Source organism: Schistocerca gregaria, chromosome 4, assembly GCF_023897955.1.
Source record: "Schistocerca gregaria isolate iqSchGreg1 chromosome 4, iqSchGreg1.2, whole genome shotgun sequence".
Taxonomy (NCBI): domain Eukaryota; kingdom Metazoa; phylum Arthropoda; class Insecta; order Orthoptera; family Acrididae; genus Schistocerca; species Schistocerca gregaria.
The window spans coordinates 347959283-347975693 of record NC_064923.1 but is presented as its reverse complement, the minus strand read 5'-3'; the positions used below and the strand labels follow the sequence as shown (position 1 = coordinate 347975693).

The 16411-nt window shown below is 42.8% G+C and overlaps 1 protein-coding gene and 1 non-coding gene across 4 annotated transcripts in view; both read left to right on the top strand.

Moving 5' to 3' along the window:
* The window catches only part of LOC126365779 (segmentation protein cap'n'collar), a 765194-nt gene that overhangs the window by 426262 nt on the left and 322521 nt on the right, over positions 1–16411 (top strand). The window lies entirely within an intron of this gene.
* Positions 9704–9776, top strand: Trnaa-cgc (transfer RNA alanine (anticodon CGC)). Its single transcript has one exon. It is a non-coding gene; the product is annotated as a tRNA-Ala (tRNA).

Below are 16411 nucleotides of genomic sequence, written 5' to 3'. Positions count from 1 at the left end.
TTGAATAGTGGAACCACGATGCTATCCCATGAGGAGTAACAGATGAGGATGCAAGGTGTCCGTTCCGTACCATTGTGCGTAAGTATTTCTTCAGTCACTACCAGCCGTGATCTGAAACTATACCCGATGACTCCTCACACCTTGAAGCCAAGAGTAACACCGCTGTGTCTCTCCAAAACATTACAAGAATGGGATCTGCCCACGTCGCTACGACATTCGGCGACGATGGTCACAGGGGGGGAAACACAACCGCGATGAGCCTTGAAGACAGTGCGGCGCCATTCATGAGCAGGCCATGCTGTGTTAATGGCAGCCTACACATGTGACGGTAATTCTCTAGTGCTGTTGGTACTAGTCCCTCACCAATGGTGCAGAATGTTTCAGGCAGTCCATTACTTGTTCGGGGATAGCGGGCGCAGATGTCAAGGTGTTACGATGTGCTTGGTGCATAATAAGGCGATCCTCCCTTCCGGTGGTAACACATTGTTGACCGGACTGCTCCAATGTTCACCATGTTGCACGATTCGATCAGCCGGCCAAATAGAGACCCAAAATGTCCATTTCTGTGAGGTGCCGATACGCTGTTTCCCACTAGTACGCAGCATCTCCGTGTCCTTCAGTGAGCACCCAACCTGTGGCATTTTCCACACCCTTATTTACCCTAATAAGCCTCGTAACAACACGAACAACAATAATACGCTGCGGTGGCTGTTTTGTCTCGTCACAGAGAGCTGCAACTGTAATCATTTACAAAACAGCCGGTAGTGTGTGTACGTATACCAAGTCAGATTGACAGCCAACCATGTCTTCTGGGTGCTTCATTTCTTTTACATGGCAGCGCATGTACCAAAATTGTCCTATAATTAACGGGCAGATTCGTGCCGAGCACAATGCATAACACATTTTAGTTGTATCCGGAAAGGGGCGGGTTTAGATTTCGTTGCAGCCACACAGCGAAGTCTTAAAGATATAAATACTTCGTTGAGAATAAGATCATTAGCGAAAGACGTCCCTGAGTCAAGGCAGTAAAGACTCTGCCGTGGTGTTGGTGTAGAAGCCGTCCTGACATTTGCATGGAGCGATATTGGAAAATCACGGATAACGCAATGGATGAACTGTAACTTGATTAACCAGCCAGTATTATAAAGTACCACGTCTTCATTCTTCACGTTGCAAGTCGAGAACTGTAAAACGTCGGTAAAATGAATCTTGCCGGCTTTCTTGCGGCTCGCTGTAGTGACACACTATGAGTTGATGCTGCAATATCACCGAGAAACTTTTATCATACTGATACATCGTGACAAATCTTCATGTCAGCATTGCTACTCGAAGTGTAATAGGAATGGGTTCATCCCGTTTTCGAAAAAAAGTGCGCCGGCCGGGGTGGCCGAACGGTTTTAGGCGCTACAGTCTGGAACCGCGCGACCGCTACGGTCGCAGGTTCGAATCCTGTCTCGGTCATGGATGTGTGTGATGTCCTTAGGTTAGTTAGGTTTAAGTAGTTCTAAGTTCTAGGCGACTGATGACTATAGATGTTAAGTCCCATAGTGCTCAGAGCCATTTGAACCATTTTTTGTTAAGTCCCATAGCGCTCAGAGCCATTTGAACCATTTTTTGAAAAAGTGCGTTTCTTTTTCAATTCTGTATTCAAACACGTCTTATTAGTTCTGTCTATAGGGCGTATTCCATTTAGTATATGAATGTGTAATATTATATTTCAATAACAACAGTGATGAAGTTCTACTTTAGCTGCAATGGGGTTCACAGCCGAAATAAATTTTTTGAATTACAATAATATGCTGCACTAGCCGTCGTAACTTGTATTGCGATATCTTGTGATTTCATCTTTATTTCCCATTTCGCCAACGTAGACATTCTCAAGTGTATGATAGAACCCATTAAACCCAAATGTGTCCATTTGACTGGTTATAACATACATATGAAAAAAGCTGCATAGCGAACTGTGCGATAATGAAAAAGAGCAAAATAAAAGGATATTGTAAACGAAGTTGCGACAGCAACTGCGCCAGATTATTGTCATTCAAAAAACAACGTACACGGAAATTGTGACGTGCTCGTTTTGCTATAATGATTTATTTTTCTTTGAGTCCATTACTGTTCAGTATTAAACACAGTACTCGTTATGATGGGCAGTGAGAGAGCGCCTGCGCAGTGGATCAACAGATGGGTTGGTAGGTGCGGGCACCCCGCTGGCGCAGAGGCCAGTAACAGCTAGTAAAGAGGGAACAGCGTCGGGCGCGTCAGTCACAGCCGGGCTTCATTGGGCAGCGGCAGCAGATAGCCGACAGTAGATAGCGCAGCGTCGAGCCGCTGACGGCGTGCCGACAGCCGGGCTGCCACGTCACAGCCGCGCCGCGCTATAAACAACAGCCAGCCGAGGCGGCTGCTCTGCTCGTGTGGAGATCTCCTGCGCCCAAAGAACCGCTGGCAGCAAGTCATACGCATTCCAAGTACGCCGCGTCTTCCACGCGGACTCGGGCGTTCGTCAAGAAGTGACAGTGTGGAGTATCGTGAAAGAGTAGCTACTAACTGTCCCCGACCATGCGTTGCTGTGACTCAGCCTTGTTAAATGGAAAAGAAAGAAAGATAAAGCCCGTGTACCTAACTAACCTAAGGACACCACACACATCCAACACATCCATGCCCAAGGCAGGACTCGAACCTGCGACCGTAGCAGCAGCGCGGTTCCGGACTGAAGCGCCTAGAACCGCTCGGTACAGCGGCCGGCCCTCCTTCTTCCCTTCTCTCTGTCCATCACCATCTCCTCCCTCTCTATGTCCATCTTATCCTACCCTCTTCTCTCTCTCTCTCTCTCTCTCTCTCTCTCTCTCTCTCTCCTCCTGCCCCTCCCCTTCCCTCGGCATTATTTCCTCCACTCTTTCTCTGTCTATCTTCTCTCCAGTCTCGCTCCATCTCCTCTTGCCCCCTCTCTCCCCCACTCTCTGTCCATCTCCTCTTGTCCCCTCTCTCCTCCACTCTCTGTGCATCTCCTCCTTCCTGCTCTCTATGTCCGTTTCCACCCATCATTTTGTCCATATCTTCTTCCCCCTCTCTCTTACCATGCACCTTCTTTATTGTTATTCTAAATTCAGATCCTATATTAGTTTTCAAACCATAATCTGATAAGCCAGAAATGCAAGAACGATTCACCATTATATATTATATGTATTTATATGTTATATGTATTAATAATACAGCTGATGTCCGAATATTCATTAGAGTATTTTGTATAATACTGAAATACTTGAAATAAACTGGTCAGTAACTTTTCCCCTTTATATATTATATACCGAGAGAGGTGGCGCAGTGGTTAGCATACTGGAATCGCATCCGAGAGGACGACGGTTCAAACCCGCGTCCGGCCATCATGATTTAGGTTTTCCGTGATTCCCTAAATCGCTTCAGGAAAATGTCGGGATGGTTCCTTTGAACCCGACTTTTCTCCGTCTCCAATGACCCCTACGTCGACAGGACGTTGAACACTAATTTCCTCCTTCTCCTCCTTATGTATTACATATATTTTAAAAAACTGTATATAAACATTCGCGCGTATTTGAATGCACCATTGTGTCAAAATTTAGCAGCAATCTGTGAAGAACTTTCAGAGATAAGACTTTGAAGAAACAAACATTTACATCTTTATTTACACAGATGTAAATGTTTGTCTGTACAAACTTGTAAATCTCCGAAATTTCGTCACCGATTTCTTTGAAATTTTGACATAGTTTTGCGTTCGAATATTCACGTGTTTTAGATATATTTGTATTCAAAGTGGATGCATTGTTAGCAAAAAGTCATGTTCGTTTGTTCAAAATCTTATATCTCCGAAAGTTCTCTTATTCATATGAAATTTTGAGACAACGTTGCATTCGAATATGTGCATATTTTTATATACCTCTAGGAGCGCCATAAGGGGTGTGAATATACATACATTATATATATAATGTGTCAGTCCAGTAGGTGTATAAAAACACACGCGCAGTAGAACGTAGCATTGTGTCAGAATTTCAGAGGAATCGATGAAGAAACTTCGGAGAGATACGATTGTGGACAGACGAACATTTACGTTTTTATTTATACAGATGTCGCAGAGACAATGAAGCAAGCAGAGGATCATCTCGGTGTGGGAGTTATTGGTCACGGACAAAGAATCAGCATGACACGATTTACTGATGACACAGCAGTAGTCGCCGAAACGAAACAGGAAGGAAGGAAAGAAGGATGGAAGAAGGATTAGCGTTTAATATCCCGTCGACAACGAGGCCAGTAGAGACGGTGCACAAGCTCGAATTGGGGAAACATGGAAAGAAAATCGATCATGCTCTTTTTATAGGAACCGTACCAACATTCGCTTAGCATGACACGATTTACTGATGACACAGCAGTAGTCGCCGAAACGAAACAGGAAGGAAGGAAAGAAGGATGGAAGAAGGATTAGCGTTTAATATCCCGTCGACAACGAGGCCAGTAGAGACGGTGCACAAGCTCGAATTGGGGAAACATGGAAAGAAAATCGATCATGCTCTTTTTATAGGAACCGTACCAACATTCGCTTTAAGCGACTTACGGAAATCGGGATAACCTAACGCTGTTAATGCTTTACGGGGATTTGAACTGTCGTCCTCCCGAATCAAAATCCAGTGTGCTAACCACACCGAAAGTGAACAAGAGCTGAGTCGAATGCTTTCTGAAATGGCAAGTGTGCTAGCTGATGTCTAGAACATCCATTCAAATAAAAATTTTTAAAAAAAGAAGAAGAAAACTGACACATCGGCATGCACCGTTGGTGGGCATGTTACGTGGCTAACTGTTGAAATAGGAAAAAGAGACTCTTGAAGGAGTTGACGAAGTCTGATCCCTCTTAAGTATAATAAATGAAGAAGGAAGATACAAAAAAGGCATGGTAGCACGAATTGCACAAAGTAAAAAGGATTTTTTATCAGAAGAAACGGCTTCTAACATAAAAAATATAAACCTTTAGATCTGAAGGATTGATTAAAAGGTAAAAATACCTAATAAAGATCACAACGAAAAGAACATATGGAATGGTTACGTATTACGGCGTTAACTGTGTTATCAGTAGTTTAATCGGTGGTACAGTGAGAGAGAATCGATGACAGGTCTGCCTCGTATATGAACATAAGGCGAAGCGTTGGTAAAGTGCGATGGGCAAGTGATACTGAAGAGATAAACGGCAAACGACAGGAAAGGAGATGTGTGTTAAACAAGTCTTTTGGCTGACGCATGCCTGGAAAAATAAACAAACAAACGAAAGCGACAGCAACAACACGGGGTGCAGCTATTTGAAATTGTGAGGAAGAAGAACGGCACAGGTATAGCAAATTACGTAAAAGTTGCTGCTAGATTGCAACAGTCTCCAGATACGGGAACAAGGTTGTTACTGACTACACTATTCCAACACGTTTCTCCCAAGTCGATCGACGAATTCTGCGCATACATGTAGAAGTCAGTAGTGCAAGAACCATCTTTCCTAGTGGTAGTGACTGGAAGCTAAGACACTGTTTTCTTGTTTGCCACTATTGTCCTTTGGTAGTGAGTATGTGTATCGCATGAAGTGCGATCGCATAGTGACTCGTACCTGTTGTATTAAGCAGGCTGTCGACGCGAGCATGGATGAAACTGCTTGTGCAGTAGAGATTCGGAAATGCAAGCAGAACAGTTGTGCGCCATCTAAATACTGTGCGGGGGACTTGGACTAGCGGTCGGACTTTCCTGTCGCGAGTCTCCCGTCTGATCCACGCACCACCTCTCTCAGTGCAGCATTCTCACGTGTTAGGAGAGACCTGCGCGTGTAAGAGGAGAACAGGGAAGGCGCATCTGTCTTCTATGCTCCGCCCATTAATCTTACGCAACTCCCTCAGCGTGTAGCCGCCTGAGCGCTCTTCAAGATAGGAAGTGTGTGTATGTGTTTGTGTGTTCCGAGCAAATATACCTTGCCCTCTGCAGGGCGGTGGCGAGGTCTCCCATTTGTGTAAACACGCTGAACCCAGCGTTAGGTTTATTCCAGATCTTCGTGTCTCCCACTTATGGGCGAGTTTAAGATATATATTAGTTGTAACGATGTGTTACTAATACCAACGTCTCAAGTTTTATCTTCGTCGTCTTCTACGTTTTAGTACATGTCTGATCGAAGTTCCCCCTTTTGAGATTTGTTGACAAACTTTTGTCTTTAATTAAGACAATTTTTGGACAGTCTGCTGTACTAGAATTTTTACATATTACTATGGTAGACTGTACGTAATTCACATAGGGAACCACAGAAATAAATCCACATTTAGAGGGATAATTCTCTTTTGATCGGGGACCAAATGAGGCGAAACAAGGATCACATTTTTTTAGACCTTTTTACCGAAAACGTCGCTCAAGTGATGCCCTCATAAATGACAAGTTGTGTTTTGCAACGAGAGGCCGTATTTTCAAATGTGTGATATCACATTCAATGGATGTTGTTACCACCTGAGAATTTCGCGCACTGTGAGACTACGCAACGATTATAACGATCTGGTTCGCTATAGAAGATAACAGTGTGTGGTTCGAAGCTTTATAGAATTAGATATTGTATGTAGTAACTGAATCGTTTGATCGATATTTTGTGGTATCGAACAGAACATTCTGCGATGTAACTGAATTAAGTTAAGAGGATATGTAATTTGAGTAGGATGTGGCTACAGCCCTCGCGTCTTCTAAGTTGATTTACTACAAATGTGAGAGAGATCTGTTCCGTAATTCACATAGGGAACCACAGAAATAAATCCACATTTAGAGGGATAATTCTCTTTTGATCGGGGACCAAATGAGGCGAAACAAGGATCACAGTTTTTTAGACCTTTTTACCGAAAACGTCGCTCAAATGAGCACAATTACTGTGCGAGCAGTAATAGTGGTTGGTTTGACTGAATCATGTTATCGTGTTTTAAGGGTTTCATCATGAATGAACGATGTGAATACTGTAAAAATGTGCAAGTATGCTCTTCTCATAAATGAAAGATTTTTCGATGTTCCTTCTTTAGTGCGGTTTTTGTTATCCTTAATAATTAGGCAGTCATCCTTCAAATGAATGAGTCACAGCTAAATCAAAATAACTAAGTGATGGCGAGTCGAATACAGCTGAGTATTAAAGGGACCGATGCTGTTTGTCCTATTATATGAACGTGTGGTAACAGCTATGATGTATTCAATAAGTTCACTACAAGTTCCTCACGAAAATTCAGTATTGAAATTGCTTTGTCAGGTTGTATTAGAGTTATCACTCGCCTGCATACTTTCGTCGCTAGCTTCAGACGTTCTGTTGCATGAACTGAACACAAGGCACAGAGAAACACACTGAAAGAAGCTAAGTAGTTACATTGCCGTCCACAATTAGCGTCAAATGACTGTGGCGACCAGCACCCGACGTTTCTAAGTGTCTAAGTGGCATGACGAAACTGAACAGAGCAGAAAAGAAGGGAAAATAAAGTCCGCCTCGGTAGCTGCGGCGGTAGCGTGGCGGATTGCTAAGAGAAGAGACCTGGTTTCGATTCCCGATCGGAGATTTTCTCCGCTCTGGGACTTGTTGTGTTGTTCTTACGATCGTATCGTCATAATTGACCTTACACTATTGATATGGCTGAAAAGGCAAGCCCGAAAGCCAGTAAATTAAAAAAGTGCAATAATGCTCATATCCGATTATTTCTTGCTGTATTAGTTTCTGTTTGTAGATAATGACTAGCTGTCACCCACTTTGTTATTCTGATCCAAATATAATTCTGTTGCACACTGCACTTATTTTTTTTAAAATCTGTCTCCATTCTTTTTATAACAACAGTGAAGAACAGCCACATATATTAGACGTGTTTTGTCGGTACGTACAAATATACGCCATCATAGTACAGCTGTATACGTTAGCTGTTTTGTAGCTATGCTCTTTCCGCTTTTATTTAAAAAAATCTTTGGTATAAACAGTTTTGGGACTGAAGTTTTCGTCAATACAGGTCATATTCTAATAGAGTGAGATCCCGCGATTGCTAAGGCTCTAGATGCCCATTTGGGTGTTCATTGGTCCACATCGCCGCTAGCTTTCAAGATTAAAGTTTGTCACGTAAAGGTTAACTTGTAATATGTGCTCTTTTCTATTCACGGCCACAGCAATGCATTTGTAATTGGTTTGCGCATTACGTTTTCCTTACACACGTCCTGAACGGCAACACGAGTGACGGGACACTATATGTGACGTCATAACGTCGAATTGCAGCTAGTGAAGTATTGCAGGAAGTAAACTGCAAAATGGTTCCTGTCATATTTCCACTACATGCTACGAAATGTAAACCAAGATCGCAGTTCGATCCGAACAATCGCCATAGTGGAATACTGTTTTCTGAAGCTAAAATGGCGTATTTCATACTTTTTGATAGAACCTGTGTGCTATAAAAATATGCTTTTTCAAAGCACTAAAGCATTAAAGATATTAATAAAAAACCTTTTTAGCACCTTTTGTTGTAACAAAATTGTGGGGGAAAGGTACGTTGGTGATAAAAAGTGCTACCATAACTTTATGTTCTAAATTATCTTTCTAAACTAATCCTTCCCATTGTTTTTATAGAAATATAAAATGTAAGAACATCTTCATCTTCACTGTCAACGGCCATGGCAAACTTAAGACTTAAAACACAACTTTAACTTACCACAAACGTTCGAAACTTCGTTAGAATATTCAACTACAGCGAAGCCCTTTCCTATCTGCCATTCGGGTGAAATTACTACCTAAGCACCCCCCAGGTGAAGTTGGATTGAAGTTGATTAACAGATCCGACCCTATAATTCAGAAATTCATTGGCATATTAATCTTGTTTTAGCATTTACACATTTTATAGAATCTTCATTTGCTATCACACGTACAGTACTCGCCGCACAAAACTCGATGCTATACCCTGTACAGAATATGAGTATTTCCAGCACAAACATTGCTTAAAGGATGCCGCAAATAAAAATGCAAGTCACAAGTGTACAGAAGTGAATACATTACGGATCTGTTGTCAATACTTGTATGTAAAATAAAATTAATACTGTAATAGTTCTGAGAACAAATTAATAACTAGCTTAGTAATCTTTTAGGTAGTCGGGTCGCAACATGTTTTTCCTCAGTTTCTTGTCTCCCGGGTGCACTCCTTACCCCGATTGGTAGCGCCCCCTCTGGTCATCGGCGTTTAACCTGCGAACAAATGAAACGTTTCTGACACATCCTTTCCGACGTGTTAAGGTGCTTTCAATCCACTGACGCCTATACGATGTAATCGGAATTTTCTCCAGAAATGAAGCTGGCGCAGCTATTTCACGCATGTACGTTTATGTGAAACAAAATCTGTGGTCCGTCAGTACAAATACATTACTGGCCATTAAAATTGTTACACCACGAAGATGACGTGCTACAGACGCGGAACTTAACCGACAGAAAGAAGATGCTGTGATATGCAAATGATTAGCTTCTCAGAGCATTCACACAACGTTGGCGCCGGTGGCGACACCTACAACGTGCTGACACGAGGAAAGTTTCCAACCGATTTCTCATACACAAACAGCAGTTGACCGGCGTTGCCTGGTGAAACGTTGTTGTGATGCCTCGTGTAAGGAGGAGAAAATCGTACCATCACGTTTCCGACTTTGATAAAGGTCGGATTATAGACCGAGCGAGGTGGCGCAGTGGTTAGCGCACTGGACTCGCATTCGGGAGGACGACGGTTCAATCCCGTCTCCAGCCATCCTGAGTTAGGTTTTCCGTGATTTCCCTAAATCGTTTCAGGCAAATGCCGGGATGGTTCCTTTGAAAGGACACGGCCGATTTCCTTCCCAATCCTTCCCTAACCCGAGCTTGCGCTCCGACTCTAATAACCTCGTTGTCGACGGGACGTTAAACACAAACCACCACCACCACTACCACCTCGGATTGTAGCATGTAGCGATTGCGGTTTATCGTATTGCGACATTGCTGCTTGCGTTGGTCGAGATCCGATGACTGTTAGCAGAATATGGAATCGGTAGGTTCAGGAGGGTAATGCGGAACGCCGTGCTGGATCCCAACGGCCTCGTATCACTAGCAGTGTAGATGACAGGCATCTTATCCGCATTGCCGTAACGGATCGTGCAGCCACGTCTCGATCCCTGAGTAACAGATGGGGACGTTTGCAAGACAACCACCATCTGCACGAACAGTTCGACGACGTTTTCAGCACCATGGACTATCAGCCCGGAGACCATGGCTGCGGTTACCCTTGACGCTGCATCACAGACAGGAGCGCCTGCGATGATGTACTCAACGACGAACCTGGGTTCACGAATGGTAAAACGTCATTTTTTCGGATGAATCCAGGTTGTGTTTACACCATCATGATGGTCGCACCCCTCGTTGGCTACATCGCGGTGAACGCACATTGGAAGCGTGTATTTGTCATCGCCATACTGGCGTATTACCCAGCGTGATGGTATGGGGTACCATTGGTTACACGTCTCGGTCACCTCTTGTTCACATTGACGGCACTTTGAACAGTGGACGTTACATTTCAGATGTGTTACGACCCGCGGCTTTACTCTTCATTCGATCCCTGCGAAACCCTACATTTCAGCAGGGTAATGCACAACCGCATGTTGCAGGTCCTGTACGGACCTTTCTGGATACAGAAAACGTTCGACTGCTGCCCTGGCCAGCACATTCTCCAGATTTCTCACCAACTGAAAACGTCTGTTCGATGGTGGCCGAGCAGCTGGCTCGTCACAATACGCCAGTCACTACTCTTGATGAAGTGTGGTATCGTGTTGAAGCTGCATGTGCAGCTGTACCTGTACACGCTATCCAAGCTCTGTTTGACTGAATGCCCAGGCGTATCAAGGCCGTTATTATGGCCAGAGGTGGTTTTTCTGGTTACTGATTTCTCAGGATCTATGCATCCAAATTGCATGAAAATGTAATCACATGCCAGTTATAGTATAATATATGGTACACAAAAAAGGTCCGAACGCTGTTGCAGAGGCAACGGAAAAAGCATGCGAAGTTCAGAAGAACGCGAAATCCCGAAGATGGGCTAAAATTTACAGACGCGCGAAATTTGGCACGTACTTCGATGCGAGATGCCTTTAATAGGTTCCACAACGAAACATTGTCTCGAAATTTGGTAGAAAATCCGAAGAAATTCTGGTCGTATGTAAAATACACAAGCGGCAAGACGCAGTCAATACCTTCGCTGCGCAGTGCCGATGGTACTGTTATCGACGACTGTGCCGCTAAAGCGGAGTTATTGAACGCAGTTTTCCGAAATTCCTTCACCAGGGAAGACGAATGGAATATTCCAGAATTTGAAACACGAACATCTGCTAGCATGAGTTTCTTAGAAGTAGATACCTTAGGGGTTGCGAAGCAACTCAAATCGCTTAATACGGGCAAGTCTTCAGGTCCAGATTGTATACCGATTAGGTTCCTTTCAGATTACGCTGATACTATAGCTCCCTACTTAGCACTCATATACAACCGCTCGCTCACCGATAGATCTGAACCTACAGATTGGAAAATTGCGCAGGTGGCACCAGTGTTTAAGAAGGGTAGTAGGAGTAATCCATTTAACTACAGACCTATATCATTGACGTCGGTTTGCAGTAGGGTTTTGGAGCATATACTGTATTCAAACATTATGAACCACCTCGAAGGGAACGATCTATTGACACGTAATCAGCATGGCTTCAGAAAACATCGCTCTTGTGCAACGCAGCTAGCTCTTTATTCGCACGAAGTAATGGCCGCTATCGACAGGGGATCTCAAGTTGATTCCGTATTTCTAGATTTCCGGAAAGCTTTTGACACCGTTCCTCACAAGCGACTTCTAATCAAGCTGCGGAGCTATGGGGTATCGTCTCAGTTGTGCGACTGGATTCGTGATTTCCTGTCAGGAAGGTCGCAGTTCGTAGTAATAGACGGCAAATCATCGAGTAAAACTGAAGTGATATCAGGTGTTCCCCAGGGAAGCGTCCTGGGACCTCTACTGTTCCTGATCTATATAAATGACCTGGGTGACAATCTGAGCAGTTCTCTTAGACTGTTCGCAGATGATGCTGTAATTTACCGTCTAGTAAGGTCATCCGAAGACCAGTATCAGCTGCAAAGCGATTTAGAAAAGATTGCTGTATGGTGTGTCAGGTGGCAGTTGACGCTAAATAACGAAAAGTGTGAGATGATCCACATGAGTTCCAAAAGAAATCCGTTGGAATTCGATTACTCGATAAATAGTACAATTCTCAAGGCTGTCAATTCAACTAAGTACCTGGGTGTTAAAATTACGAACAACTTCAGTTGGAAGGACCACATAGATAATATTGTCGGGAAGGCGAGCCAAAGGTTGCGTTTCATTGGCAGGACACTTAGCAGATGCAACAAGTCTACTAAAGAGACAGCTTACACTACACTCGCTCGTCCTCTGTTAGAATTTGGCTGCGCGGTGTGGGATCCTTACCAGGTGGGATTGACGGAGGACATCGAAAGGGTGCAAAAAAGGGCAGCTCGTTTTGTATTATCGCGTTATAGGGGAGAGAGTGTGGCAGATATGGTAAGCGAGTTGGGATGGAAGTCATTACAGCATAGACGTTTTTCGTCGCGGCGAGACCTTCTTACGAAATTTCAGTCACCAACTTTCTCTTCGGAATGCGAAAATATTTTGTTGAGCCCAACCTACATAGGTAGGAATGATCATCAAAATAAAATAAGAGAAATCAGAGCTCGAACAGAAAGGTTTAGGTGTTCGTTTTTCCCGCTCGCTGTTCGGGAGTGGAATAGTAGAGAGATAGTATGATTGTGGTTCGATGAACCCGCTGCCAAGCACTTAAATGTGAATTGCAGAGTAGTCATGTAGATGTAGATGTAGATATGTGCCCAATGAATACCCGTTTATCATCTGCATTGTTTCTCGGTGTAGCAATTTTAATGGCCAGTAGTGTAAATGGAAAGGATACTTGCTCTGCGCCTTCGTTTTATTTGTGAAGCTTCTTCAGTGGCTTAGGTCTATAATAATCGTGTTATATGATGATTACAGATACAGAGGTTGGACCGATATATAGGCGCACCCAAAACACAACACATTATTGTGCGAAGTAAGGGATAGGAAACCCGTTGTCTTTCAAAACAGCTTCCTGTCATCTCAGAATGGAGAAATAAAGGTCCTGTATGGCTTTCCAGGGAATCTTAACACCATTCTTTCTGCAAAAGAGTGGTAAGTAACGATGATGGAGGTGACAGTGATCACTCCTCTTTCTCTCCAAAATAGACCAAAAAGGCTAAATTTTGAGAACTGGCGAGCGACCGCTACGGTCGCAGGTTCGAATCCTGCCTCGGGCGTGGATGTGTGTGATGTCCTCAGGTTAGTTAGGTTTAAGTAGTTCTAAGTTCTAGGAGACTGATTATCTCAGATGTTAATTCCCATAGTGCTCAGAGCCATTTGAAGCATTATTATTTTTGCAAATAGTGTTCCCAAGTCATGGCGTGTTTTTTCGTTCGTCCTTGTTTTGGTGATGTCACCGTACGTAGCTTGACAGTCGTTCGTTTTATATATATATATATATATATATATATATATATATATATATATATATATATATATATATATATATGTGTGTGTGTGTGTTTTGTGGTGGGAGATTAAGTTATTATTTAGTCTGATTATGTTTTACATCTCTCTTCTGTTTCTTGTATCGTATGATTTGGAGTTGTTACCTTCATTGATTTGGTCGTTTGTCACTTCCTTGTTCATTGCAAACTTTGTGATTGTTTTCTTGTGATGTTAAGCCTATTATTTGTCCTAACTCTATCAAACAACACTTCTAAGTATTTAAATGCCTGTACATATGAATTATATTATTTTTCTTGTTCTTTAATTGTAGTGCCATGACATGCTGAATATCCTTGTAAAAATGATCTACGGATGAATACAACCCCCGCAGCAAGTACCACCACCACCACCACCACCACCACCACCACCACCACCACCACCACCACTACTAGTTCTCTGTTGTTTCGTTGTAATTGTACATTTTAATAATTTTCAAGTTCTGTTTCATATTATAAGGTTCATGCCCATGTTCTATTAGGTATTCAGCGAGGATAGAATGACTACTTTCATACTTCCAGGTTCTTATCCAGTTTTGAAATTTATGTTTGTCATTCCCAGAAACATAGATTTGCAGTCTGTAAATTTTAACTGTTACATACCAGCTCTTTGGAATTTGTCTGTTTCGCTGTTGGTGTTCGTAAATGTGAGTGGTGTGTGTTTCTTGTTCTGTGTGATATGTGTAATCCTTGTTCTTCATTCTATTTGCTATTCAGTGTGTGTGGGAAACTGTGCCACTTCTTACGACACATTATAAGTTTACTACATGTTTGTGCGTACTGCTGTGTCCGAGTCGTTTGTGGAGGTTTTTGTGATTGTGGCGCCAGACATTTCAACGCACCCTGTGTGATGGCTTCTGACCGCTCAGCAACCTCGCTGGAAACCATGTTTACGACTTTTGCGAGGATGATTTTAGGGCTGCATCCTCGCAAAGGCGGCGTGTATGTTGGCGGTGTGGCGCCGGGCCCGGTATCTTGTGACGCGGGTAGCAGGACAGGACAGGACAGGACAGCGACACAGGTAGACACGCCGTCCATTAGTCACCCAGCTGCGTCGGTGGGAGGCTGTAATGGACCGCACGACACGCCCGTTGGAATTCCTGCGGCCGTGGTGTTGAGGGCGCACCGTACCACCCACATAGCTTGTCCCAACAACACAGTCGCGCTGTTTCCACTCAGCTATGAACTGTGTTGATGGAACAAATTTTTGTCGCTATGTAGATTGTGTGTGTCAGTACACTGGACTAAGTTGGATACAATTTCAGAGTACCTTAAGAATCGCAGATATGGTGAACTCGATGGCAACCATTTTTCACAAAGGCTAGTGAGAACGTTGGGTCCAGTATGCATCCGGTTACGTAAAGATTAGATGAGCGTCGGGAGAAGTCGAGCAAAGCGTCAGATCAGCTGAAAGGCTGGCGAAAAAATGAAAGTATTTGAACTGATAACCAGTCTTTTGATGTTCTGATATATGAATTACGCCAGTGACGATAACTGGAAGGTACCACAGACAAATCGGGAGAGTGGGAAATTATATTATTTGGGGGGGGGGATTATGGTAATCATTCGATACTCCTTTGTATGAGTAGTCTCCTTTTTTTTTGTTAAGAACAGCAATTATTTTCCAATTGTTTTTTATGTATCTTGTTTTCTTTTTTCTTTCTTAAATTAACTATTTAATTATATGTAAAAAATAAGAGTACTAAAAAATTGAAAATCGTCTAGTTTGTAGTAGCAAACGACCTTCTGTAGTTCCAGGGTAATGTGAATGAATGAATAAATACGTGAACGGCGGGACGTGGCCTTTAAATATGACATCATTCACACACGTCGACTCGACTGAAATAATGGAACCCTTGTTAATGAATAAACAGTTACTGTTCCTTCTACTCCGATAATTTTGTAGGGGATGTGAAGTGGACACGAGCAGATGGTGACAGCGAGATTAAGAGAAATTCTGTGGGCTATGTGTGCAGTTGTTTCGATACAGAATAAAATACGGATGCTATCTGGTTGGCTCCTTCTCCTTGCTCTTATTCTTTTGATCACTACGGAAAATAATTATGACTGCATACTTTCCTTACCTTGCCAGTGTTCTCTGATCATGACACATGAAGGATCATCGCTTCACAAAAAGAGAAACTGTAGCACTGTTATTATTTCATTGACCCTCAATGCCAGTTAGTTATTTCATTAAAATTTTCAATTTCTGTCTCCTATATAAGGATCGTCATGCACCGTTAACACATTGACATACATTTTTTCGTTGCACTCCGACGTCCGTGATTGTGAAGTATACGATACGCACTTGAGCTGATTTTTTTTCCAGTGCTTTCCGCGAGCCTGTTGTTCCTTGTTCATTATGAAGAGCTCTCTCCTCTTCCGAGGGTTCGTTAGCTGAAAGCAGTAGATCCTTTCAATATCCGTTAAATGAAATCCATGTCTCTTTTAAGTTTGATTGAGTGTAAACATCATCCCAAACAAATCATAACGATTTGTTTTTTATCAGATGAAAATAGAATAAAAATTTAAGAGCACATACTGACAACGAACTGTTGTTAGTGTACTACGAAGCGAAAAGATTGTGTGTCGTTTCACATATGAGGTCCGAGAAGATGTAAGTTTCCAATCAGTGAGGCTGTATAATATTGCGTGCGTGGAAAATAGAAATAAAGAAATGACTACTCTGCAAATAAATAATAAAAAAATGTGATTTAACAGCATCACCACAGACATAAAAGGATTGCACGAGAC